Below are 26,201 nucleotides of genomic sequence, written 5' to 3'. Positions count from 1 at the left end.
GGTTCCAGATATAGGTGCTTGAGAATTGCCTGTAATGCGCATCCCTCCACGAGAATGTCGCCATACATAGGGAACTTGGAATCCCACAGTCGCTGATGAAATCTCCAGGCTCAGCGAGAGATACCTGAAAAGGCTCGAAAACCCCTAACCACCTCGCCACCAACCTGTTAGACAATAGCCAAAAGCAGACGTCTCATGAGGAGACACCCTCTCGATCTTCCACAACAATAGACAACACATATAAAACCCGCCACAAATACATGTACAATAGTATCCTTAAGCTATGTTCCTCCGCAAAACCATTTAATTATTGTCCACTAGGACAGATTTTAAATAAATAAACGCACGCTAAAGAAAAAAAAAAAAAAAAAACTAAATTGATGACGAGGTGTTTGGCAACTTGAATCAATTCTTAAAGTCTTTAATCAAAAATTATATGATAAGGACAATATCATATGCGTCACTATTGATGACGAGGTGTTTGGCAACTTGACACATTCTTAAAGTCTGTATATAAAATTATATGATAGGACAATATCATATGCGTCACTAAATTGATGACGAGGTGTTTGGCAACTTGACACAATTCATTAAAGTCTTTATATTAAATTATATGATAGGGACAATATCATATGCGTCACTAAATTGATGACGAGGTGTTTGGCAACTTGACACAATTCATTAAAGTCTTTATATTAATTATATGATAGGGACAATTCATATGCGTCACTAAATGATGACGAGGTGTGGCAACTTGACACAATCTTAAAGTCTTTATATTAATTATATGATAGGGACAATATCATATGCGTCACTAAATTGATGAGAGGTGTTTGGCTACAGGAAAAAATCATTTATTTATCGAATCATCAAGCAAAGGATAAGCTTCAGTGGATCGCAGTATGGCAGCTGCTCAACCACTTACAACACCTTGCCTGTTACAAAAGTCGTTTACAATTGATTCTAGGCTTTGTCATTGTATTAAATAATGCTTTTATATGTAACTAGCGCGGCATCAGGTGATCGAAGATCCTCCTAATTTACTATGTTACAAATTACATTGGCATCACATCCATTGTCGTTTATAAAATAAATTATAAACTTTAAATGGTTTAGAAGCCATACAATGCAAATTGCCCTTATTTATCATTGCAGTCCAGCACGGATACGACCTTAGAGGCGTTCAGGCATAATCCAACGGACGTAGCGTCATACCACTGTTCGCTCGAACAAGTATTGTGCCATTGGTCCGTACCTGCGGTTCCTCTCGTACTACGCAGGAATGCTGTCGCAACAACGTTTTGTCATTAGTAGGGTAAAACTAACCTGTCTCACGACGGTCTAAACCCAGCTCACGTTCCCTTGCATGGGTGAACAATCCAACGCTTGGTGAATTTTGCTTCACAATGATAGGAAGAGCCGACATCGAAGGATCAAAAAGCGACGTCGCTATGAACGCTTGGCCGCCACAAGCCAGTTATCCCTATGGTAACTTTTCTGACACCTCTTGTTAAAAACTCTTTAAACCAAAAGGATCGATAGGCCGAGCTTTTGCTGTCCCTGTGTGTACTGAACACCGAGATCAAGTCAGCATTTGCCCTTTTGCTCTATGTGTGGTTTCTGTCCGCACTGAGCTGGCCTTGGGACACCTCCGTTATTATTTGAGAGATGTACCGCCCCAGTCAAACTCCCTACCTGGCAATGTCCTTGAATTGGATCATACCTGAGTAATTGGAGTTATACCAAATTTTCAAATCAAAAATACATAAATGCATCGTTTTATTAAAGAATTTGTTTGCGATTATATAACAAACTCGTGATACTTTGATCAAGAAGCTTGCATCAAAACCCAATACCATAAGATATAATAATATATCCGTATAATGGTAGGAAATGATACACGTTCCATTTAATCAAGTAAGTAAGGAAACAATAAGAGTAGTGGTATTTCATTGACGATACCAAACCGAGGTCTAATATCTCCCACTTATTCTACACCTCTTATGTCTCCTTACACTGCCAGATTAGAGTCAAGCTCAAAAGGGTCTTCTTTCCCCGCTAATTATTCCAAGCCCGTTCCTTGGCTGTGGTTTCGCTAGATAGTAGATAGGGACAGTAGGAATCTCGTTAATCCATTCATGCGCGTCACTAATTAGATGACGAGGCATTTGGCTACCTTAAGAGAGTCATAGTTACTCCCGCCGTTGACCCGCGCTTACTTGAATTTCTTCACTTGACATTCAGAGCACTGGGCAGAATCACATTGGTGTCAACACCCGCTAGGGCCATCACAATGCTTTGTTTTAATTAGACAGTCGGATTCCCCAAGTCCGTGCCAGTTCTGAATTGATTGTTAATTGATAATCGTTATAATTGATAAGAACTAATTGGTTAACCCAAATAGTATTCTTAAAAATTTTAGCAAGAAAGTTCCACAATTGGCTACGTAACTAAACTATCCGGGAACAAGTAACTAACATAAATGCTAGAAACTCTATTTACCCAGAACGAGCACATAAACCATGTTATTGTTTCCCAATCAAGCCCGACTATCTCAATCTTCAGAGCCAATCTTATCCCGAAGTTACGGATCTAATTTGCCGACTTCCCTTACCTACATTATTCTATCGACTAGAGACTCTTCACCTTGAGACCAGCTGCGGATATTGGTACGGCCTGTTGAGAAGTTTGCGTGTCCCCACCATAAATTTCAAGGTCCGAGGAGAAAAATATCGACACAACAGTATATGTCATGCTCTTCTAGCCCATCTACCATATCTCTCTGCGAAAGACTTCCATGTAGTACGGCTATAAAACAGAAAAGAAAACTCTTCCGATATCTCTCGACGGCTTCTTTATGGTCGTTCCTGTTGCCAGGATGAGCACGAGGCCCATATTTAATAACAAACGGATACTCAACAGGTTACGGAATTGGAACCGTATTCCCTTTCGTTCAAAATTCAAGTGTATTATATTCGCTTTGTTATATAGTTAGGCATTTTGTTTTACTTGAAAATTTCGGCTTCGCCTTGAACTTAGGACCGACTAACTCGTGATCAACCACTGTTCACACGAAACCCTCTCCACTTCAGTCCTCCAAGGTCTCATTCGATTATTTGCTACTACCACCAAGATCTGTACCAATGGCAAGCTCCATGCAGGCTTACGCCAAACACTTCTACGCATACCATTGTACCTTCCTACTCACTAAAGTTTCAAAATTTATATCACAAGTAAATAAATCATCTACTTTAGCGGTAATGTATAGGTAACAACTAAGCGCCATCCATTTTAAGGGCTAGTTGCTTCGGCAGGTGAGTTGTTACACACTCCTTAGCGGATTTCGACTTCCATGATCACCGTCCTGCTGTTTTAAGCAACCAACCCTTTCATGGTATCTGCATGAGTTGTAATTGGGCACCGTAACATTACGTTTGGTCATCCCACAGGCGCCAGTTCTGCTTACCAAAAGTGGCCCACTGGGCACATTATATCATAACCTTGAACTTCATATCAAGAAAGTTAAGTTCTTACCCATTTAAAGTTTGAGAATAGGTTAAGATCGTTTCGACCCTAAGGCCTCTAATCATTCGCTTTACCAGATAAGATATTTTATATAATATTAAAATGCACCAGCTATCCTGAGGGAAACTTCGGAAGGAACCAGCTACTAGATGGTTCGATTGGTCTTTCGCCCCTATACTCAATTCTGACAATCGATTTGCACGTCAGAACTGTTTCGGTCTTCCATCAGGGTTCCCCTGACTTCAACCTGATCAAGTATAGTTCACCATCTTTCGGGTCACAGCATATATGCTCAAGGTACGTTCCAGTTAGAGGCATAAATAATATAAATATACATTATACATAACTATATAGAACGCCCCGGGATTGTGTTAATTAGCTATAAATAGCTAAAAAACTAATCCATTATTAGTCAAGTTAATTACGCTATTAGGTTTACATCCCAATAACTTGCACATATGTTAGACTCCTTGGTCCGTGTTTCAAGACGGGTCCCGAAGGTATCCTGAATCTTTCGCATTGTTAATCATACAAGAGCATATAATAAACACAAAAATCAATGATAATTATGCCATTATATAATTCCGAAAAATTAACGCTCTGTAATAAATAAATCTATCAGCACTTTATCAAATTAATAACATTTATTCTGTGTTAAAATGCAAGCAATTTAATTGGAATAAACTATAAGTTATATTTTATGATAAATTTGGGATATGCTAATAGATTACAATGTCCTTATATGGAAAAAATGCACATTATTCTTAATAATATTATTTAAATATTACAATTTAATGATGAATTTCCATAACGGATATTCAGGTTCATCGGGCTTAACCTCTAAGCATTTCACGTACTGTTTAACTCTCTATTCAGAGTTCTTTCAACTTTCCCTCACGGTACTGTTACTATCGGTCTCATGGTTATATTTAGTTTTAGATGGAGTTTACCACCCACTTAGTGCTGCACTATCAAGCAACACGACTCTTTGGAAACATCATCTAGCAATCATTAACGTTATACGGGCCTGGCACCCTCTATGGGTAAATGGCCTCATTTAAGAAGGACTTAAATCATTAATTTCTCATACTAGAATATTGACGCTCCATACACTGCATCTCACATTTGCCATATAGACAAAGTGACTTAGTGCTGAACTGTTTTCTTTCGCTCGCCGCTACTAGAAAATCCTTGTTAGTTTCTTTTCCTCCCCTAATTAATATGCTTAAATTCAGGGGTAGTCCATATGAGTTGAGGTTGTATATATAACTATATTTTGCCATAAATTCTTTATATATAAATGATAAAACAATCAATTAAATTCGTTATAAATAGTTCCAATAGTTCTTGTAAGCAAAGTCATTTTTATCCATTTAACGAACCAACGAAGATAATAACAAACCAAGATTTTCTTTTCCGATCATTAATAAGAGACAATTCTAGATGAAAAATATTTCAATTTTTTATGCTAGACATTTCTCAGTATTATTTGATTGAAAAAGAAAAATATTTCTCTTCGTTTTTCACATTCAAATGTGAGATAATGTTTTTCATTTCTTTTTAATATATGAATAAAATCATTATTTAATCCAATAATATACCATATGCTTATAAAAAATTTATAAACAACTTAATTAGCATAGTCTTACAACCCTCAACCATATGTAGTCCAAGCAGCACTATAAAATTAATTAAAGTACATAACAGCATGGACTGCGATATGCGTTCAAAATGTCGATGTTCATGTGTCCTGCAGTTCACACGATGACGCACAGTTTGCTGCGTTCTTCATCGACCCATGAGCCGAGTGATCCACCGCTTAGAGTTTTATAATTCAATTTATATAATGTCAATATTGTTTTTATTGAAAGAAATTAAAAATACACCATTTTACTGGCATATATCAATTCCTTCAATAAATTATTTTTATACTAAAATAAATGTTGCGAAATGTCTTAGTTTCATATAAGCATTATGTATCATAATAATCTGGTTATGGTTTGCTATTTTGGGTGACACATACTGCAAAATTTATATAAAACATTAACCTGATGGATGACAGGTACAAACATTGTATATTTTAGGTTGTTGCATTAGCCAACGTATGCTCATAACATAGATGAACAATACATATTCGCAACGCGTGTATATTATGGTCCATATACACACACACTTATTTTGATTACCACACATTCAAAATTATTTTTATTTTAATTCGACTTCTACTTTCGAATTTAGTTTAGTTTCTTCGATTTCCATTTTCGAGAATTTGTTTTTATAGGAAACGCCGTTGTTGTAGTAAGTACTGCCACAAATACGCACAGCAACATTAATAATGTTAAAGTCTTTTTATGAGGTTGCCAAGCCCCACATATAAAATAAAAGCCATCTTCATTTTATTTTGACTTTAACTTTGATTCCGTGGAATCATTTTGTAATATTTTTATTTTGGTAAATTGTATTTATTTGTATTATAACAAATATTTATTAACGATAAGGATATTATACAATAATGATCCTTCCGCAGGTTCACCTACGGAAACCTTGTTACGACTTTTACTTCCTCTAAATAATCAAGTTCGGTCAACTTTTGCGAAACAACCGTAACACGCAAGGCGTCACAGTGATCACGTCCGGAGACCTCACTAAATAATTCAATCGGTAGTAGCGACGGGCGGTGTGTACAAAGGGCAGGGACGTAATCAATGCGAGTTAATGACTCACACTTACTGGGAATTCCAAGTTCATGTGAACAGTTTCAGTTCACAATCCCAAGCATGAAAGTGGTTCAGCGGTTTACCCGGACCTCTCGGTCTAGGAAATACACGTTGATACTTTCATTGTAGCGCGCGTGCAGCCCAGGACATCTAAGGGCATCACAGACCTGTTATTGCTCAATCTCATTATTGCTAGACGCAATTTGTCCATTTAAGAAGCTAGTGTCCTTATAATGGGACAAACCAACAGGTACGGCTCCACTTACATAAACACATTCAAACACAATAAACATTTTACTGCCACCATGAATGAAGGCTACATAAGCTTCAGCACCATAATCCTGAAGATATCTATTTAATATATTTGAGTCTCGTTCGTTATCGGAATTAACCAGACAAATCATCCACGAACTAAGAACGGCCATGCACCACCACCCATAGATTCGAGAAAGAGCTATCAATCTGTCTTACACACTTATGTTCGGACCTGGTAAGTTTTCCCGTGTTGAGTCAAATTAAGCCGCAGGCTCCACTCCTGGTGGTGCCCTTCCGTCAATTCCTTTAAGTTTCAGCTTTGCAACCATACTTCCCCCGGAGCCCAAAAGCTTTGGTTTCCCGGGAAGCGACTGAGAGAGCCATAAAAGTAGCTACACCAATTGCTAGCTGGCATCGTTTATGGTTAGAACTAGGGCGGTATCTGATCGCCTTCGAACCTCTAACTTTCGTTCTTGATTAATGAAAACATCTTTGGCAAATGCTTTCGCTTAAGTTAGTCTTACGACGGTCCAAGAATTTCACCTCTCGCGTCGTAATACTAATGCCCCCAAACTGCTTCTATTAATCATTACCTCTTGATCTGAAAACCAATGAAAGCAGAACAGAGGTCTTATTTCATTATCCCATGCACAGAATATTCAGGCATTTGAAGCCTGCTTTAAGCACTCTAATTTGTTCAAAGTAATAGTACCGGCCCACAATAACACTCGTTTAAGAGCACTAGTGCAGGTTTTTAAATAGGAGGAACATATGAAAAAATACAAGTATTTAATCACATATAAGAACTCCACCGGTAATACGCTTACATACATAAAGGTATAGTACTAACCACAATTGTAAGTTGTACTACCCGTATGAAGCACAAGTTCAACTACGAACGTTTTAACCGCAACAACTTTAATATACGCTATTGGAGCTGGAATTACCGCGGCTGCTGGCACCAGACTTGCCCTCCAATTGGTCCTTGTTAAAGGATTTAAAGTGTACTCATTCCAATTACAGGGCCTCGGATATGAGTCCTGTATTGTTATTTTTCGTCACTACCTCCCCGAGCTGGGAGTGGGTAATTTACGCGCCTGCTGCCTTCCTTAGATGTGGTAGCCGTTTCTCAGGCTCCCTCTCCGGAATCGAACCCTGATTCCCCGTTACCCGTTGCAACCATGGTAGTCCTAGATACTACCATCAAAAGTTGATAGGGCAGACATTTGAAAGATCTGTCGTCGGTACAAGACCATACGATCTGCATGTTATCTAGAGTTCAACCAATATAACGATCTTGCGATCGCTTGGTTTTAGCCTAATAAAAGCACATGTCCATAAGGTTCATGTTTTAATTGCATGTATTAGCTCTAGAATTACCACAGTTATCCAAGTAACTGTTAACGATCTAAGGAACCATAACTGATATAATGAGCCTTTTGCGGTTTCACTTTTAATTCGTGTGTACTTAGACATGCATGGCTTAATCTTTGAGACAAGCATATAACTACTGGCAGGATCAACCAGAATAATGTTTTTCCTTCATATTCCATTCATATTTTTTGAATCGAAATAAGCAATATAATAGATATATAGATTTTTCACTTTATATAATTCCATGATTTTTATTATATTGAATAAAATTCAATATTTCGCCTTTGGGTAAAATTTTAAATATATAAATATAAGTAAAAAATCTATTCGATTACGGCCATTTTTATATAGCATTCGTAATCCATATTTTCATTTTTAATTTATACTTGTTTTACCAATATAACAAGAATTTCATATAATTATTGTAATATATATGTTTCTATAATTTTATCTTTTTATATATACATATTTCATTATAAAATATCATTTTATTTCCAACATACATAATTATTGTATCCACACATGTACAATTTTTGTTTAACCAATATAAATATTAAGTTAAATCATTTGCATTTTGAAGATAAATTTAAAATTTATCTCTTTTCATATATCTCTCTGGTAATATATAACATAAAACCAAGCGCATATGATAATATTTCCACATTTAATATATAATTTTATATTTCTTTCATAAGAATCCATATTTGTATTATACCGTAACGATATAATAATCCAACTATACGGCAGGTAATAAATTAATATTTGCCTGCCTCCAAAATTAACGATAATATATGGAAACGATTTGTTATTCTATATATAATAGAAACTTGACTTTTGTTTCAACGATATTATCTAAAAGCGTATATTCCTATTATCCGCGGAGCCAAGTCCCGTGTTCTATAGAACTGAGAAACAAATTTGTACGGATAATAATATACTTTATTTTATGTAACCAATATAAACATAATCCGAAATAAATATTTCGAATAATGCGGGAGGTCGGCAACCACTGCCTACCTATAGTAGTTTTTGAACCCGCTGTCCTCAAAGCGGGTATTTTCAATTCCGTTTGCCATCCAACATACGGTCTATTCTCTTATATATTAAGAGATTATAGGAACATTTCATTTTTTTTCCATTATTCATATATAATATGATTATTTTTTTTTTTATACATATAATAAATATTAATTTTTATATGTTTATTATTTAATTTACTCATATAATTGCCAAATTCATATGAATACATAAGTTTTGAACAATATGAGAGGTCGGCAACCACTGCCTACCTATAGTAGTTTTTGAACCCTCTGTCGTAATTCCGGTCGTTTACACTACTATACCCTCTCACTATAATGGCTTTTCTCTATAATACTAAGAGAATATGGGAATATCTCAGCATTTTTTCCCATATACATATAATAATTAACCATTTTCATATGTATATTATTTAATTTAATCATATAATTGCCAAAATCATATGAATACATAAGTTTTGAACAATATGAGAGGTCGGCAACCACTGCCTACCTATAGTAGTTTTTGAACCCTCTGTCGTAATTCCGGTCGTTTACACTACTATACCCTCTCACTATAATGGATTTTCTCTATAATACTAAGAGAATGTGGGAATATTTCAGCATTTTTTCCCTATACATATAATAATTAATCATTTTCATATGTATATTATTTAATTTACTCATACAATTGCCAAAATCATATGAATACATAAGTTTTGAACAATATGAGAGGTCGGCAACCACTGCCTACTATAGTAGTTTTTGAACCCTCTGTCGTAATTCCGGTCGTTTACACTACTATACCCTCTCACTTAAATGGCTTTTCTCTATAATACTAAGAGAATATGGGAATATCTCAGCATTTTTTCCCATATACATATAATAATTAACCATTTTCATATGTATATTATTTAATTTAATCATATAATTGCCAAAATCATATGAATACATAAGTTTTGAACAATATGAGAGGTCGGCAACCACTGCCTACCTATAGTAGTTTTTGAACCCTCTGTCGTAATTCCGGTCGTTTACACTACTATACCCTCTCACTATAATGGATTTTCTCTATAATACTAAGAGAATGTGGGAATATTTCAGCATTTTTTCCCTTATACATATAATAATTAATCATTTTCATATGTATATTATTTAATTTACTCATACAATTGCCAAAATCATATGAATACATAAGTTTTGAACAATATGAGAGGTCGGCAACCACTGCCTACCTATAGTAGTTTTTGAACCCTCTGTCGTAATTCCGGTGGTTTACACTACTATACCCTCTCACTTAAATGGCTTTTCTCTATAATACTAAGAGAATATGGGAATATCTCTGCATTTTTTCCCATATACATATAATAATTAATCATTTTCGTATGTATATTATTTAATTTACTCATACAATTGCCAAAATCATATGAATACATAAGTTTTGAACAATATGAGAGGTCGGCAACCACTGCCTACCTATAGTAGTTTTTGAACCCTCTGTCGTAATTCCGGTCGTTTACACTACTATACCCTCTCACTTAAATGGCTTTTCTCTATAATACTAAGAGAATATGGGAATATCTCTGCATTTTTTCCCATATACATATAATAATTAACCATTTTCATATGTATATTATTTAATTTAATCATATAATTGCCAAAATCATATGAATACATAAGTTTTGAACAATATGAGAGGTCGGCAACCACTGCCTACCTATAGTAGTTTTTGAACCCTCTGTCGTAATTCCGGTCGTTTACACTACTATACCCTCTCACTATAATGGATTTTCTCTATAATACTAAGAGAATGTGGGAATATTTCAGCATTTTTTCCCTTATACATATAATAATTAATCATTTTCATATGTATATTATTTAATTTACTCATACAATTGCCAAATCATATGAATACATAAGTTTTGAACAATATGAGAGGTCGGCAACCACTGCCTACCTATAGTAGTTTTTGAACCCTCTGTCGTAATTCCGGTCGTTTACACTACTATACCCTCTCACTTAAATGGCTTTTCTCTATAATACTAAGAGAATATGGGAATATCTTAGCATTTTTTCCCATATACATATAATAATTAACCATTTTCATATGTATATTTTTTAATTTACTCATATAATTGCCAAAATCATATAAATACATAAGTTTGAACAATATCAGAGGTCGGCAACGGTCTTTCCTCTATAATACTAAGATAATATGGGAATATTTCATCATTTTTTTCCCTTATACATATAATAATTAATCATTTTCATATGTATATTATTTAATTTACTCGTATAATTGTCAAAATCCTATGAACACATAAGAGAATACAATATGAGAGGTCGGCGCAACCATAATATAGTAGTTGATGACGAGGTGTTTGGCAACTTGACACAATCCATTAAAGTCTTTATATTAATTATATGAAAGGGACAATATCATATGCGTCACTAAATTGATGACGAGGTGTTTGGCAACTTGATACAATTCTTTAAAGTCTTTATATCAAAAATTATATGATAGGGACAATATCATATGCGTCACTAAATTGATGACGAGGTGTTTGGCAACTTGACACAATTCATTAGAGTCTGTATATTAATTATATGATAGGGACAATATCATATGCGTCACTAAATTGATGACGAGGTGTTTGGCAACTTGATACAATTCTTTAAAGTCTTTATATCAAAAATTATATAATAAGGACAATATCATATGCGTCACTAAATTGATGACGAGGTGTTTGGCAACTTGACACAATCCATTAAAGTCTTTATATTAATTATATGATAGGGACAATATCATATGCGTCACTAAATTGATGACGAGGTGTTTGGCAACTTGATACAATTCTTTAAAGTCTATATATCAAAAATTATATGATAGGGACAATATCATATGCGTCACTAAATTGATGACGAGGTGTTTGGCAACTTGACACAATTCATTAAAGTCTGTATATTAATTATATGATAGGGACAATATCATATGCGTCACTAAATTGATGACGAGGTGTTTGGCAACTTGATACAATTCTTTAAAGTCTTTATATCAAAATTATATGATAAGGACAATATCATATGCGTCACTAAATTGATGACGAGGTGTTTGGCAACTTGACACAATCCATTAAAGTCTTTATATTAATTATATGATAGGGACAATATCATATGCGTCACTAAATTGATGACGAGGTGTTTGGCAACTTGATACAATTCTTTAAAGTCTTTATATCAAAATTATATGATAAGGACAATATCATATGCGTCACTAAATTGATGACGAGGTGTTTGGCAACTTGACACAATTCATTAAAGTCTTTATATTAATTATATGATAGGGACAATATCATATGCGTCACTAAATTGATGACGAGGTGTTTGGCAACTTGACACAATCCATTAAAGTCTTTATATTAATTATATGATAGGGACAATATCATATGCGTCACTAAATTGATTCGCGATCGAACACTCGACGAGTGCAGACGTGCCTGCGGATCGACAGCAAATTGTTAGCAAATTGTTAGCAAATTGTTCACAGTTGTAAGTCCCGTTACTTGTGCCCAGCCACTTCGCGTCGCGTGATCTTGTCGCGCGTTTTGATTGGCCCAGCCAACGTACCTAACGGTAGTTCGCACTAACACCATCGCACACCCGAGTGTGCGTGTTATCAGCGCAAAAAACCCAGTGCTCGAAGCAGCGGTATAATTGCAAAGCAGCAGCCACGTGCTGCCTGGCTCACCGGCTTACGGTGCCCAGCTTCCCCCCCCCCCCCTCCTCACTCCTTATCAACTTTGGAGAAGATGGACTGGCAGGCCCCCCGCGCACCCACAAGCTTGGAACAACACCACGCAAAAAGGCTCTGAGAACACGCAAGAGCAGCTCCAGCAGCGAGGGAAGCACCTCGCATACAGAGCCGGGCGAGATAAAGCGAAAACCGGCAAGAAAGCACAGGGAGAGGAGCTGGAAGATAAGCCAAGCACTAGCGCAGCTCTGCGCAAGAAGCTCGCCAACAACGCCTTCGCTTTACTCTCGACCGAAGAAGACGAGTACGACCAAGAGAGCTCTGATGACGAACCGGACTAAAGACGATTCCAAGCCCAAGACCCCGAGAAACCAAAGCCCACCCGAAGACCATCAAGCCACCTCCGATTTTTATCCCCGATGTGACCAACATCTCGGCACTCGTCAAGATGATCACGACTCTTGTAGGCCCGAAGAAAATTTTACCTACAAGACCGTGAATGGCAACAACGTACGTGTCATGATGCCGGACAAAGAGTCCTATACAGCTCTGCGTCTCCAACTTGTGGCCCAAAACAAGAGGCATCGGACTTTCCAGCCGAAAGATGAACGTGCATACAAGGTTGTCATCAAAGGACTCCACCACTCCACGATCGTGAGGAAATCATTGAAGACCTTCGCAGACAAGGGCACGCTGTTAGAGATCTGCACAATCCCATTGGCAGAAGAACTAAAGAACCGCTGGGAATATTCTTCGCCACCTGGAGCCTTCCAGCAACAACAAAGACGTCTACCAAGTCAAGCGGATCTGCAGGTCGGTAGTAACCATTGAACCGCCGCAGAAGTTCAACGACGTGCCTCAATGCTTCAGGTGCCAAGGATTCGGTCATACACAGCGTTACTGCTTCCTGGAATACCGATGTGTAAAGTGTGGAGGCCTCACGAATCGAGGGCATGTGAGAAGAGGGAGGACGACAAAGCGTGCTGCTTCCACTGCCAGGCGGACCATCCTGCGTCTTTCAAGGATGCCTGCATACAAAGGGCAAAGCACTCGCTGCTCCGAAAACAAGGCCGTCGCTAATGCTAAAAGGCGCCGCCCGTGGCATCACCAAACGTCACCTCTGGCAGGAGCTACCGAGACGCCCTCAACGGAGTGCACGCAGCACCGCAGAATCCACAACCCCAGTCCAAACCAAACAGAAACCCACACTCCGGTCAGATAGAAGCGATGTTCGCTCGCATGGAAGGAATGATGGAAAGGATGATGGAGCGCATGTTCACCCAGATGACACAGCTGGTGGCACCATTCTCAACAGCAAGTCATGCAACTAAAGCTCCACCTAGTCGTCTGGAATGCGAACGGCCTGCAGAACAGCAAGGCCATAGTCGAGCACCATCTGAAGACCACCAGATCGATATCTACTCGTAGCCGAAACCCACTTCTCCCCAGATCCCACTTTAATATCAGCGGATATGACCTCATCCATGCAGACCATCCTTCTGGCAGAGCACGCGGTGGAGCAGCCATCCTCATCAGGAGCGGTATTCAATACCTAGAGCTGCCCGCGTTTCAGCAAGACTGGGCACAATGTCCTGTCATCAGGATTGTCAGCCCGCAAGGAGATTTAGACATTGGAGCGGTCTACTTTCCCCCCAGATACCGCATAACAGCATCTCACCTCAGTGAGTTCTTCGAGCATTTTGGGCCCGCTTCATAGCAGCTGGAGATTATAACGCCAAACATTCTTGGTGGGGATCGCGCGCCAACAACCCCAAAGGGAAAACTCTGTTTGGGTACCTGCAACGCCACCGACTGGACTGCCACTCCATGGCGAGCCCACTCACTGGCCAACGAATCCCCTCAAGACTCCAGACCTACTGGACTTTGCTGTGTCGAAAGGCATAGGGCATGCGAAGATCAGCTGCACAACAAATGCTGATCTCCTGTCAGACACTGTGCAATAAACGTGCTAATCAACACGCCAGTCCTCAGGAAACCCGCTCAGAAGGCTCACTGGAAAATATACCGACGCCGCCAAGTTCGCGTCCTGGATGCTCTCCACCGTCAATCCGAACCCATCCTCAACACACCCAGGAACATTGATGAAGCTATCGGGAATCTCACCAGGCAGATGCAAAACGCTGCGGAATTCGCAAGCCCACCGCCACAAAGACTGCGAGAACACCTAGCAGGGACCTCCACCTCTGGTCCCCGGAAATTGCGGCACTCGTGACTGAGAAGAGGCGTCTCAGGAGAGTTTGGTTCTTGACGCGCAATCCAAGAGACAAAACAGCGCTCAATCACGCCACAAAGGAGTTGAAGGACAAGATCTCCAGCCTACGCCAGGACTCCTTCCTCAGATTCCTCGAGGAACTCTCTCCCGGGGACCCAGACCACAATCTGTGGAACGTCACCCGCCACATTAAACGACCAGCCAAAAAGGTTTCCGCAGTGCGCAAGCAGATGGATCCTGGTGCCTTTCGGATGCTGAAAGAGCAGAAGCTTTCGCCGAACACCTTTACAACGCCTTCTCTCCGTTCGACTGCTGCACTGCCGAAGAACATGCTGAAACAGCCGGTTTCTCAATAGCCCAAGCTCTCCGGTCCCCCGTTGGAACCAGTCGACCCTGAGGAAGTTGCGCAGGAGATTGCTCTACTGAAGAACACAAATCTCCAGGCTGGATCGTATAGATGCGGCGGCCCTAAAATGCTCCCATCCGCTGCACACAAATGCTGGCCAGCATTTACAACAGCTGCTTCCGGCTAGGGTACTTCCCGGAAGAGTGGAAAAGAGCAGAGGTTATTGTCCTCCTCAAGCCTGGTAAGCCTGAAGCCAATCTCGCCTCCTATCGTCCGATTAGTTTGCTGGCAATCCTCTCCAAAATACTCGAAAGAGTATTTTTGCGCAGAGTATTGCCAGTACTGGATGAGGCTGGTTTGATCCCCGATCACCAGTTTGGCTTCAGGCGCTCCACGGAACACCAGAGCAATGCCACCGGCTAGTCGAACGGATCCTCGAGGCATTCGAGCAAAAGAAATACTGCTGCGCTGTAATGCTCGACGTGAAGCAGGCATTCGACAGAGTTTGGCATCCTGGACTCCTCCATAAACTCAAATCCTACTCCCAAGCCCCATTTTACCCTCCTCAAATCCTACACTGAGGGAAGAGCATTCCAAGTCAGATGCGGAAGTGCAATAAGCCTACCCAGACTGATCAGAGCTGGAGTTCCGCAAGGCAGTGTGCTCGGACCAATACTGTACCCCTTTACACCGCAGACCTTCCCATAATCCCCTCCAGGAACCTAACTATAGCGACTTATGCAGATGACACGGCTTTCCTCGCCTCCTCATCCGACCACGAGAAGCCTCCGAAACAATCCAAGGCAAATGGACGCGCTACATCCTGGCTCAGCAGGTGGAACATCGTAGTGAACGCGGAAAAATCTACCCAAACAAATTTGCACTAAGGAGAGGAGACTGCCCACCGGTCAGGCTAAACGGAGTCATCATTCCCAACGCACCCGCACCCAAGTACCTAGGACTTACCCTGGACGCAGGCTCACTTGGCGTCCCACATCGTCAGCAAACGCATACAGGCCGATGCGCGTCTGAGGCAGATGCATTGGCTTATTGGGAGAGGGTCCAGCTAAGGCAGAACCACAAATCCTGGTGTACAAGGCAATTCTCAGCCATCTGGACCTACGGGATACAGCTATGGGGCACGGCAAGCACACGAATCGCCTGCGTATACAGCGGTTCCAGAATAGGTGCTTGAGAATTGCCTGTAATGCGCATCCTACCACGAGAATGTCGCCATACATAGGGAATTGGAATCCCACAAGTCGCTGATGAAATCTCCAGGCTCAGCGAGAGATACCTGAAAAGGCTCGAAAACCCCTAACCACTCGCCACCAACTGTTAGACAATAGCAAACAAGCAGACGTCTCATGAGGAGACACCCTCTCGATCTTCCACAACAATAGACAACAATATAACCGCCACAAATAATGTACAATAGTATCCTTAAGCTAATGTTCCCCGCAAAACCATTTAATTATTGTCCACTAGGACAGATTTTAAATAAATAAACGCACGCTAAAGAAAAAAAAAAAAAAAAAAACTAAATTGATGACGAGGTGTTTGGCAACTTGACACAATTCATTAAAGTCTGTATATTAATTATATGATAGGGACAATATCATATGCGTCACTAAATTGATGACGAGGTGTTTGGCAACTTGATACAATTCTTTAAAGTCTTTATATCAAAATTATATGATAGGGACAATATCATATGCGTCACTAAATTGATGACGAGGTGTTTGGCAACTTGACACAATTCATTAAAGTCTTTATATTAATTATATGATAGGGACAATATCATATGCGTCACTAAATTGATGACGAGGTGTTTGGCAACTTGACACAATCCATTAAAGTCTTTATATTAATTATATGATAGGGACAATATCATATGCGTCACTAAATTGATGACGAGGTGTTTGGCTACAGGAAAAATCATTTATTTATCGAATCATCAAGCAAAGGATAGCTTCAGTGGATCGCAGTATGGCAGCTGCTCAACCACTTACAACACCTTGCCTGTTACAAAAGTCGTTTACAATTGATTCTAGGCTTTGTCATTGTATTAAATAATGCTTTATATGTAACTAGCGCGGCATCAGGTGATCGAAGATCCTCCTAATTTACTATGTTACAAATTACATTGGCATCACATCCATTGTCGTTTATAAATAAATTATAAACTTTAAATGGTTTAGAAGCCATACAATGCAAATTGCCCCTTATTTATCATTGCAGTCCAGCACGGATACGACCTTAGAGGCGTTCAGGCATAATCCAACGGACGTAGCGTCATACCACTGTTCGCTCGAACAAGTATTGTGCCATTGGTCCGTACCTGCGGTTCCTCTCGTACTACGCAGGAATGCTGTCGCAACAACGTTTTGTCATTAGTAGGGTAAAACTAACCTGTCTCACGACGGTCTAAACCCAGCTCACGTTCCCTTGCATGGGTGAACAATCCAACGCTTGGTGAATTTTGCTTCACAATGATAGGAAGAGCCGACATCGAAGGATCAAAAGCGACGTCGCTATGAACGCTTGGCCGCCACAAGCCAGTTATCCCTATGGTAACTTTTCTGACACCTCTTGTTAAAAACTCTTTAAACCAAAAGGATCGATAGGCCGAGCTTTTGCTGTCCCTGTGTGTACTGAACACCGAGATCAAGTCAGCATTTGCCCTTTTGCTCTATGTGTGGTTTCTGTCCGCACTGAGCTGGCCTTGGGACACCTCCGTTATTATTTGAGAGATGTACCGCCCCAGTCAAACTCCCTACCTGGCAATGTCCTTGAATTGGATCATACCTGAGTAATTGGAGTTATACCAAATTTTCAAATCAAAAATACATAAATGCATCGTTTTATTAAAGAATTTGTTTGCGATTATATAACAAACTCGTGATACTTTGATCAAGAAGCTTGCATCAAAACCAATACCATAAGATATAATAAATATATCCGTATAATGGCTAGGAAATGATACACGTTCCATTTAATCAAGTAAGTAAGGAAACAATAAGAGTAGTGGTATTTCATTGACGATACCAAACCGAGGTCTAATATCTCCCACTTATTCTACACCTCTTATGTCTCCTTACACTGCCAGATTAGAGTCAAGCTCAAAAGGGTCTTCTTTCCCCGCTAATTATTCCAAGCCCGTTCCCTTGGCTGTGGTTTCGCTAGATAGTAGATAGGGACAGTAGGAATCTCGTTAATCCATTCATGCGCGTCACTAATTAGATGACGAGGCATTTGGCTACTGCGCTTACTTGAATTTCTTCACTTTGACATTCAGAGCACTGGGCAGAAATCACATTGTGTCAACACCGCTAGGGCCATCACAATGCTTTGTTTTAATTAGACAGTCGGATTCCCCAAGTCCGTGCCAGTTCTGAATTGATTGTTAATTGATAATCGTTATAATTGATAAGAACTAATTGGTTTAACCCAAATAGTATTCTTAAAAATTTTAGCAAGAAAGTTCCACAATTGGCTACGTAACTAAACTATCGGGGAACAAGTAACTAAATAAATGCTAGAAACTCCTATTTACCCAGAACGAGCACATAAACCATGTTATTGTTTCCCAATCAAGCCCGACTATCTCAATCTTCAGAGCCAATCCTTATCCCGAAGTTACGGATCTAATTTGCCGACTTCCTTACCTACATTATTCTATCGACTAGAGACTCTTCACCTTGGAGACCAGCTGCGGATATTGGTACGGCCTGTTGAGAAGTTTGCGTGTCCCCACCATAAATTTTCAAGGTCCGAGGAGAAAATATCGACACAACAGTATATGTCATGCTCTTCTAGCCCATCTACCATATCTCTCTGCGAAAGACTTCCATGGTAGTACGGCTATAAAACAGAAAAGAAAACTCTTCCGATATCTCTCGACGGCTTCTTTATGGTCGTTCCTGTTGCCAGGATGAGCACGAGGCCCATATTTAATAACAAACGGATACTCAACAGGTTACGGAATTGGAACCGTATTCCTTTCGTTCAAAATTATTCAAGTGTATTATATTCGCTTTGTTTATATAGTTAGGCATTTTTGTTTACTTGAAAATTTTCGGCTTTCGCCTTGAACTTAGGACCGACTAACTCGTGATCAACCACTGTTCACACGAAACCCTTCTCCACTTCAGTCCTCCAAGGTCTCATTCGATTATTTGCTACTACCACCAAGATCTGTACCAATGGCAGCTCCATGCAGGCTTACGCCAAACACTTCTACGCATACCATTGTACCTTCCTACTCACTAAAGTTTCAAAATTTATATCACAAGTAATATAAATCATCTACTTTAGCGGTAATGTATAGGTATACAACTTAAGCGCCATCCATTTTAAGGGCTAGTTGCTTCGGCAGGTGAGTTGTTACACACTCCTTAGCGGATTTCGACTTCCATGATCACCGTCCTGCTGTTTTAAGCAACCAACGCCTTTCATGGTATCTGCATGAGTTGTTAATTTGGGCACCGTAACATTACGTTTGGTTCATCCCACAGCGCCAGTTCTGCTTACCAAAAGTGGCCCACTGGGCACATTATATCATAACCTTGAACTTCATATCAAGAAAGTTAAGGTTCTTACCCATTTAAAGTTTGAGAATAGGTTAAGATCGTTTCGACCCTAAGGCCTCTAATCATTCGCTTTACCAGATAAGATTATTTTATATAATATTAAAATGCACCAGCTATCCTGAGGGAAACTTCGGAAGGAACCAGCTACTAGATGGTTCGATTGGTCTTTCGCCCCTATACTCAATTCTGACAATCGATTTGCACGTCAGAACTGTTTCGGTCTTCCATCAGGGTTTCCCCTGACTTCAACCTGATCAAGTATAGTTCACCATCTTTCGGGTCACAGCATATATGCTCAAGGTACGTTCCAGTTAGAGGCATAAATAATATAAATATACATTATACATAACTATATAGAACGCCCCGGGATTGTGTTAATTAGCTATAAATAGCTAAAAAACTAATCCCATTATTAGTCAAGTTAATTACGCTATTAGGTTTACATCCCAATAACTTGCACATATGTTAGACTCCTTGGTCCGTGTTTCAAGACGGGTCCCGAAGGTATCCTGAATCTTTCGCATTGTTAATCATACAAGAGCATATAATAAACACAAAATCATGATAATTATGCCATTATATAATTCCGAAAAATTAACGCTCTGTAATAATATAAATCTATCAGCACTTTATCAAATTAATAACATTTATTCTGTGTTAAAATGCAAGCAATTTAATTGGAATAAACTATAAGTTATATTTATGATAAATTTGGGATATGCTAATAGATTACAATGTCCTTATATGGAAAAAATGCACATTATTCTTAATAATATTATTTAAATATTACAATTTTAATGATGAATTTTCCATAACGGATTATTCAGGTTCATCGGGCTTAACCTCTAAGCAGTTTCACGTACTGTTTAACTCTCTATTCAGAGTTCTTTTCAACTTTCCCTCACGGTACTTGTTTACTATCGGTCTCATGGTTATATTTAGTTTTAGATGGAGTTTACCACCCACTTAGTGCTGCACTATCAAGCAACACGACTCTTTGGAAACATCATCTAGCAATCATTAACGTTATACGGGCCTGGCACCCTCTATGGGTAAATGGCCTCATTTAAGAAGGACTTAAATCATTAATTTCTCATACTAGAATATTGACGCTCCATACACTGCATCTCACATTTGCCATATAGACAAAGTGACTTAGTGCTGAACTGTTTTCTTTTCGCTCGCCGCTACTAAGAAAATCCTTGTTAGTTTCTTTTCCTCCCCTAATTAATATGCTTAAATTCAGGGGTAGTCCCATATGAGTTGAGGTTGTATATATAACTATATTTTGCCATAAATTCTTTATATATAAATGATAAAACAATCAATTAAATTCGTTATAAATAGTTCCAATAGTTCTTGTAAGCAAAGTCATTTTTATCCATTTAACGAACCAACGAAGAATAATAACAAAACCAAGATTTTTCTTTTTCCGAATCATTAATAAGAGACAATTCTAGATGAAAAATATTTCAATTTTTTATGCTAGACATTTCTCAGTATTATTTGATTGAAAAAGAAAATATTTCTCTTCGTTTTTCACATTCAAATGTGAGATAATGTTTTTCATTTCTTTTTTAATATTATGAATAAAATCATTATTTAATCCAATAATATACCATATGCTTATAAAAAATTTATAAACAACTTAATTAGCATAGTCTTACAACCCTCAACCATATGTAGTCCAAGCAGCACTATAAAATTAATTAAAGTACATAACAGCATGGACTGCGATATGCGTTCAAAATGTCGATGTTCATGTGTCCTGCAGTTCACACGATGACGCACAGTTTGCTGCGTTCTTCATCGACCCATGAGCCGAGTGATCCACCGCTTAGAGTTTTATAATTCAATTTTATATAATGTCAATATTGTTTTTATTGAAAGAAATTAAAAATACACCATTTTACTGGCATATATCAATTCCTTCAATAAATTTATTTTTATACCTAAAATAAATGTTGCGAAATGTCTTAGTTTCATATAAGCATTATGTATCATAATAATCTGGTTATGGTTTGCTATTTTGGGTGACACATACTGCAAAATTTATATAAAACATTAACCTGATGGATGACAGGTACAAACATTGTATATTTTAGGTTGTTGCATTAGCCAACGTATGCTCATAACATAGATGAACAATACATATTCGCAACGCGTGTATATTATGGTCCATATACACACACACTTATTTTGATTACCACACATTCAAAATTATTTTTATTTTAATTCGACTTCTACTTTCGAATTTAGTTTAGTTTCTTCGATTTCCATTTTCGAGAATTTGTTTTTATAGGAAACGCCGTTGTTGTAGTAAGTACTGCCACAAATACGCACAGCAACATTAATAATGTTAAAGTCTTTTTATGAGGTTGCCAAGCCCCACATATAAAATAAAAGCCATCTTCATTTTATTTTGACTTTAACTTTTGATTCCGTGGAATCATTTTGTAATATTTTTATTTTGGTAAATTGTATTTATTTGTATTATAACAAATATTTATTAACGATAAGGATATTATACAATAATGATCCTTCCGCAGGTTCACCTACGGAAACCTTGTTACGACTTTTACTTCCTCTAAATAATCAAGTTCGGTCAACTTTTGCGAAACAACCGTAACACGCAAGGCGTCACAGTGATCACGTCCGGAGACCTCACTAAATAATTCAATCGGTAGTAGCGACGGGCGGTGTGTACAAAGGGCAGGACGTAATCAATGCGAGTTAATGACTCACACTTACTGGGAATTCCAAGTTCATGTGAACAGTTTCAGTTCACAATCCCAAGCATGAAAGTGGTTCAGCGGTTTACCCGGACCTCTCGGTCTAGGAAATACACGTTGATACTTTCATTGTAGCGCGCGTGCAGCCCAGGACATCTAAGGGCATCACAGACCTGTTATTGCTCAATCTCATTATTGCTAGACGCAATTTGTCCATTTAAGAAGCTAGTGTCCTTATAATGGGACAAACCAACAGGTACGGCTCCACTTACATAAACACATTCAAACACAATAAACATTTTACTGCCACCATGAATGAAGGCTACATAAGCTTCAGCACCATAATCCTGAAGATATCTATTTAATATATTTGAGTCTCGTTCGTTATCGGAATTAACCAGACAAATCACTCCACGAACTAAGAACGGCCATGCACCACCACCCATAGATTCGAGAAAGAGCTATCAATCTGTCTTACACACTTATGTTCGGACCTGGTAAGTTTTCCCGTGTTGAGTCAAATTAAGCCGCAGGCTCCACTCCTGGTGGTGCCCTTCCGTCAATTCCTTTAAGTTTCAGCTTTGCAACCATACTTCCCCCGGAGCCCAAAAGCTTTGGTTTCCCGGGAAGCGACTGAGAGAGCCATAAAAGTAGCTACACCCAATTGCTAGCTGGCATCGTTTATGGTTAGAACTAGGGCGGTATCTGATCGCCTTCGAACCTCTAACTTTCGTTCTTGATTAATGAAAACATCTTTGGCAAATGCTTTCGCTTAAGTTAGTCTTACGACGGTCCAAGAATTTCACCTCTCGCGTCGTAATACTAATGCCCCCAAACTGCTTCTATTAATCATTACCTCTTGATCTGAAAACCAATGAAAGCAGAACAGAGGTCTTATTTCATTATCCCATGCACAGAATATTCAGCATTTGAAGCCTGCTTTAAGCACTCTAATTTGTTCAAAGTAATAGTACCGGCCCACAATAACACTCGTTTAAGAGCACTAGTGCAGGTTTTTAAATAGGAGGAACATATGAAAAAATACAAGTATTTAATCACATATAAGAACTCCACCGGTAATACGCTTACATACATAAAGGTATAGTACTAACCACAATTGTAAGTTGTACTACCCGTATGAAGCACAAGTTCAACTACGAACGTTTTAACCGCAACAACTTTAATATACGCTATTGGAGCTGGAATTACCGCGGCTGCTGGCACCAGACTTGCCTCCAATTGTCCTTGTTAAAGGATTTAAAGTGTACTCATTCCAATTACAGGGCCTCGGATATGAGTCCTGTATTGTTATTTTTCGTCACTACCTCCCCGAGCTGGGAGTGGGTAATTTACGCGCCTGCTGCCTTCCTTAGATGTGGTAGCCGTTTCTCAGGCTCCCTCTCCGGAATCGAACCCTGATTCCCCGTTACCCGTTGCAACCATGGTAGTCCTAGATACTACCATCAAAAGTGATAGGGCAGACATTTGAAAGATCTGTCGTCGTACAAGACCATACGATCTGCATGTTATCTAGAGTTCAACCAATATAACGATCTTGCGATCGCTTGGTTTTAGCCTAATAAAAGCACATGTCCCATAAGGTTCATGTTTTAATTGCATGTATTAGCTCTAGAATTACCACAGTTATCCAAGTAACTGTTAACGATCTAAGGAACCATAACTGATATAATGAGCCTTTTGCGGTTTCACTTTTAATTCGTGTGTACTTAGACATGCATGGCTTAATCTTTGAGACAAGCATATAACTACTGGCAGGATCAACCAGAATAATGTTTTTCCTTCATATTCCATTCATATTTTTTTGAATCGAAATAAGCAATATAATAGATATATAGATTTTCACTTTATATAATTCCATGATTTTTATTATATTGAATAAAATTCAATATTTCGCCTTTGGGTAAAATTTTAAATATATAAATATAAGTAAAAAATCTATTCGATTACGGCCATTTTTATATAGCATTCGTAATCCATATTTCATTTTAATTTATACTTGTTTTACCAATATAACAAGAATTTCATATAATTATTGTAATATATAGTTTCTATAATTTTATCTTTTTATATATACATATTTCATTATAAAATATCATTTTATTTCCAACATACATAATTATTGTATCCACACATGTACAATTTTTGTTTAACCAATATAAATATTAAGTTAAATCATTTGCATTTTGAAGATAAATTTAAAATTTATCTCTTTTCATATATCTCTCTGGTAATATATAACATAAAACCAAGCGCATATGATAATATTTCCACATTTAATATATAATTTTATATTTCTTTCATAAGAATCCATATTTGTATTATACCGTAACGATATAATAATCCAACTATACGGCAGGTAATAAATTAATATTTGCCTGCCTCCAAAAATTAACGATAATATATGGAAACGATTTGTTATTCTATATATAATAGAAACTTGACTTTTGTTTCAACGATATTATCTAAAAAGCGTATATTCCTATTATCCGCGGAGCCAAGTCCCGTGTTCTATAGAACTGAGAAACAAATTTGTACGGATAATAATATACTTTATTTTATGTAACCAATATAAACATAATCCGAAATAAATATTTCGAATAATGCGGAGTCGGCAACCACTGCCTACCTATAGTAGTTTTTGAACCCGCTGTCCTCAAAGCGGGTATTTTCAATTCCGTTTGCCACCCAACATACGGTCTATTCTCTTATATATTAAGAGATTATAGGAACATTTCATTTTTTTTCCATTATTCATATATAATATGATTATTTTTTTTTTATACATATAATAAATATTAATTTTATATGTTTATTATTTAATTTACTCATATAATTGCCAAATTCATATGAATACATAAGTTTTGAACAATATGAGAGTCGGCAACCACTGCCTACCTATAGTAGTTTTTGAACCCTCTGTCGTAATTCCGGTCGTTTACACTACTATACCCTCTCACTATAATGGCTTTTCTCTATAATACTAAGAGAATATGGGAATATCTCAGCATTTTTTCCCATATACATATAATAATTAACCATTTTCATATGTATATTATTTAATTTAATCATATAATTGCCAAAATCATATGAATACATAAGTTTTGAACAATATGAGAGGTCGGCAACCACTGCCTACCTATAGTAGTTTTTGAACCCTCTGTCGTAATTCCGGCGTTTACACTACTATACCCTCTCACTATAATGGATTTTCTCTATAATACTAAGAGAATGTGGAATATTTCAGCATTTTTTCCCTATACATATAATAATTAATCATTTTCATATGTATATTATTTAATTTACTCATACAATTGCCATTGAATCAAATATATGAATACATAAGTTTTAACAATTGAGAGTCGGCAACCACTGCCTACTATAGTAGTTTTTGAAACCCTCTGTCGTAATCCGTCGTACACTACATATACCCTCTCACTTAAACTGGCTTTCTCTATAATACTAAGAGATATGGAATATTTCAGCATTTTCCCTTATACATATAATAATTAATCATTTTCATATGTATTATTATTTAATTTACTCAATAAATTGCCAAAATCATATGAATACATAAGTTCTGAACAATATGAGAGGTCGGCAACCACTGCCTACCTATAGTAGTTTTGAACCCTCTGTCGT

At 38.0% G+C, this 26,201-nt stretch overlaps 6 non-coding genes across 6 annotated transcripts; all 6 read right to left on the bottom strand.

Moving 5' to 3' along the window:
• Positions 1 to 861: 861 nt before the first annotated feature.
• On the bottom strand, positions 862 to 4,785 carry LOC116803040. The gene has a single exon (XR_004363330.1). It is a non-coding gene; the product is annotated as a large subunit ribosomal RNA (ribosomal RNA).
• A 388-nt stretch (positions 4,786 to 5,173) lies between these two features.
• On the bottom strand, positions 5,174 to 5,352 carry LOC116803041. The gene has a single exon (XR_004363331.1). It is a non-coding gene; the product is annotated as a 5.8S ribosomal RNA (ribosomal RNA).
• A 683-nt stretch (positions 5,353 to 6,035) lies between these two features.
• LOC116803042 lies at positions 6,036 to 8,027 on the bottom strand. The gene has a single exon (XR_004363332.1). It is a non-coding gene; the product is annotated as a small subunit ribosomal RNA (ribosomal RNA).
• Positions 8,028 to 17,166: 9,139 nt separating this feature from the next.
• LOC116803044 lies at positions 17,167 to 21,081 on the bottom strand. The gene has a single exon (XR_004363334.1). It is a non-coding gene; the product is annotated as a large subunit ribosomal RNA (ribosomal RNA).
• Positions 21,082 to 21,475: 394 nt separating this feature from the next.
• Positions 21,476 to 21,654, bottom strand: LOC116803039. Its single transcript, XR_004363329.1, has one exon. It is a non-coding gene; the product is annotated as a 5.8S ribosomal RNA (ribosomal RNA).
• A 687-nt stretch (positions 21,655 to 22,341) lies between these two features.
• Positions 22,342 to 24,330, bottom strand: LOC116803043. The gene has a single exon (XR_004363333.1). It is a non-coding gene; the product is annotated as a small subunit ribosomal RNA (ribosomal RNA).
• Between the last annotated feature and the right edge of the window lie 1,871 nt (positions 24,331 to 26,201).

This window comes from Drosophila sechellia, unplaced genomic scaffold (genome assembly GCF_004382195.2).
Source record: "Drosophila sechellia strain sech25 unplaced genomic scaffold, ASM438219v1 U_275, whole genome shotgun sequence".
NCBI classification, from domain to species: Eukaryota; Metazoa; Arthropoda; class Insecta; order Diptera; family Drosophilidae; genus Drosophila; species Drosophila sechellia.
The sequence above is the reverse complement of the archived record's forward strand: the minus strand, read 5'-3'. Positions and strand labels throughout refer to the sequence as shown.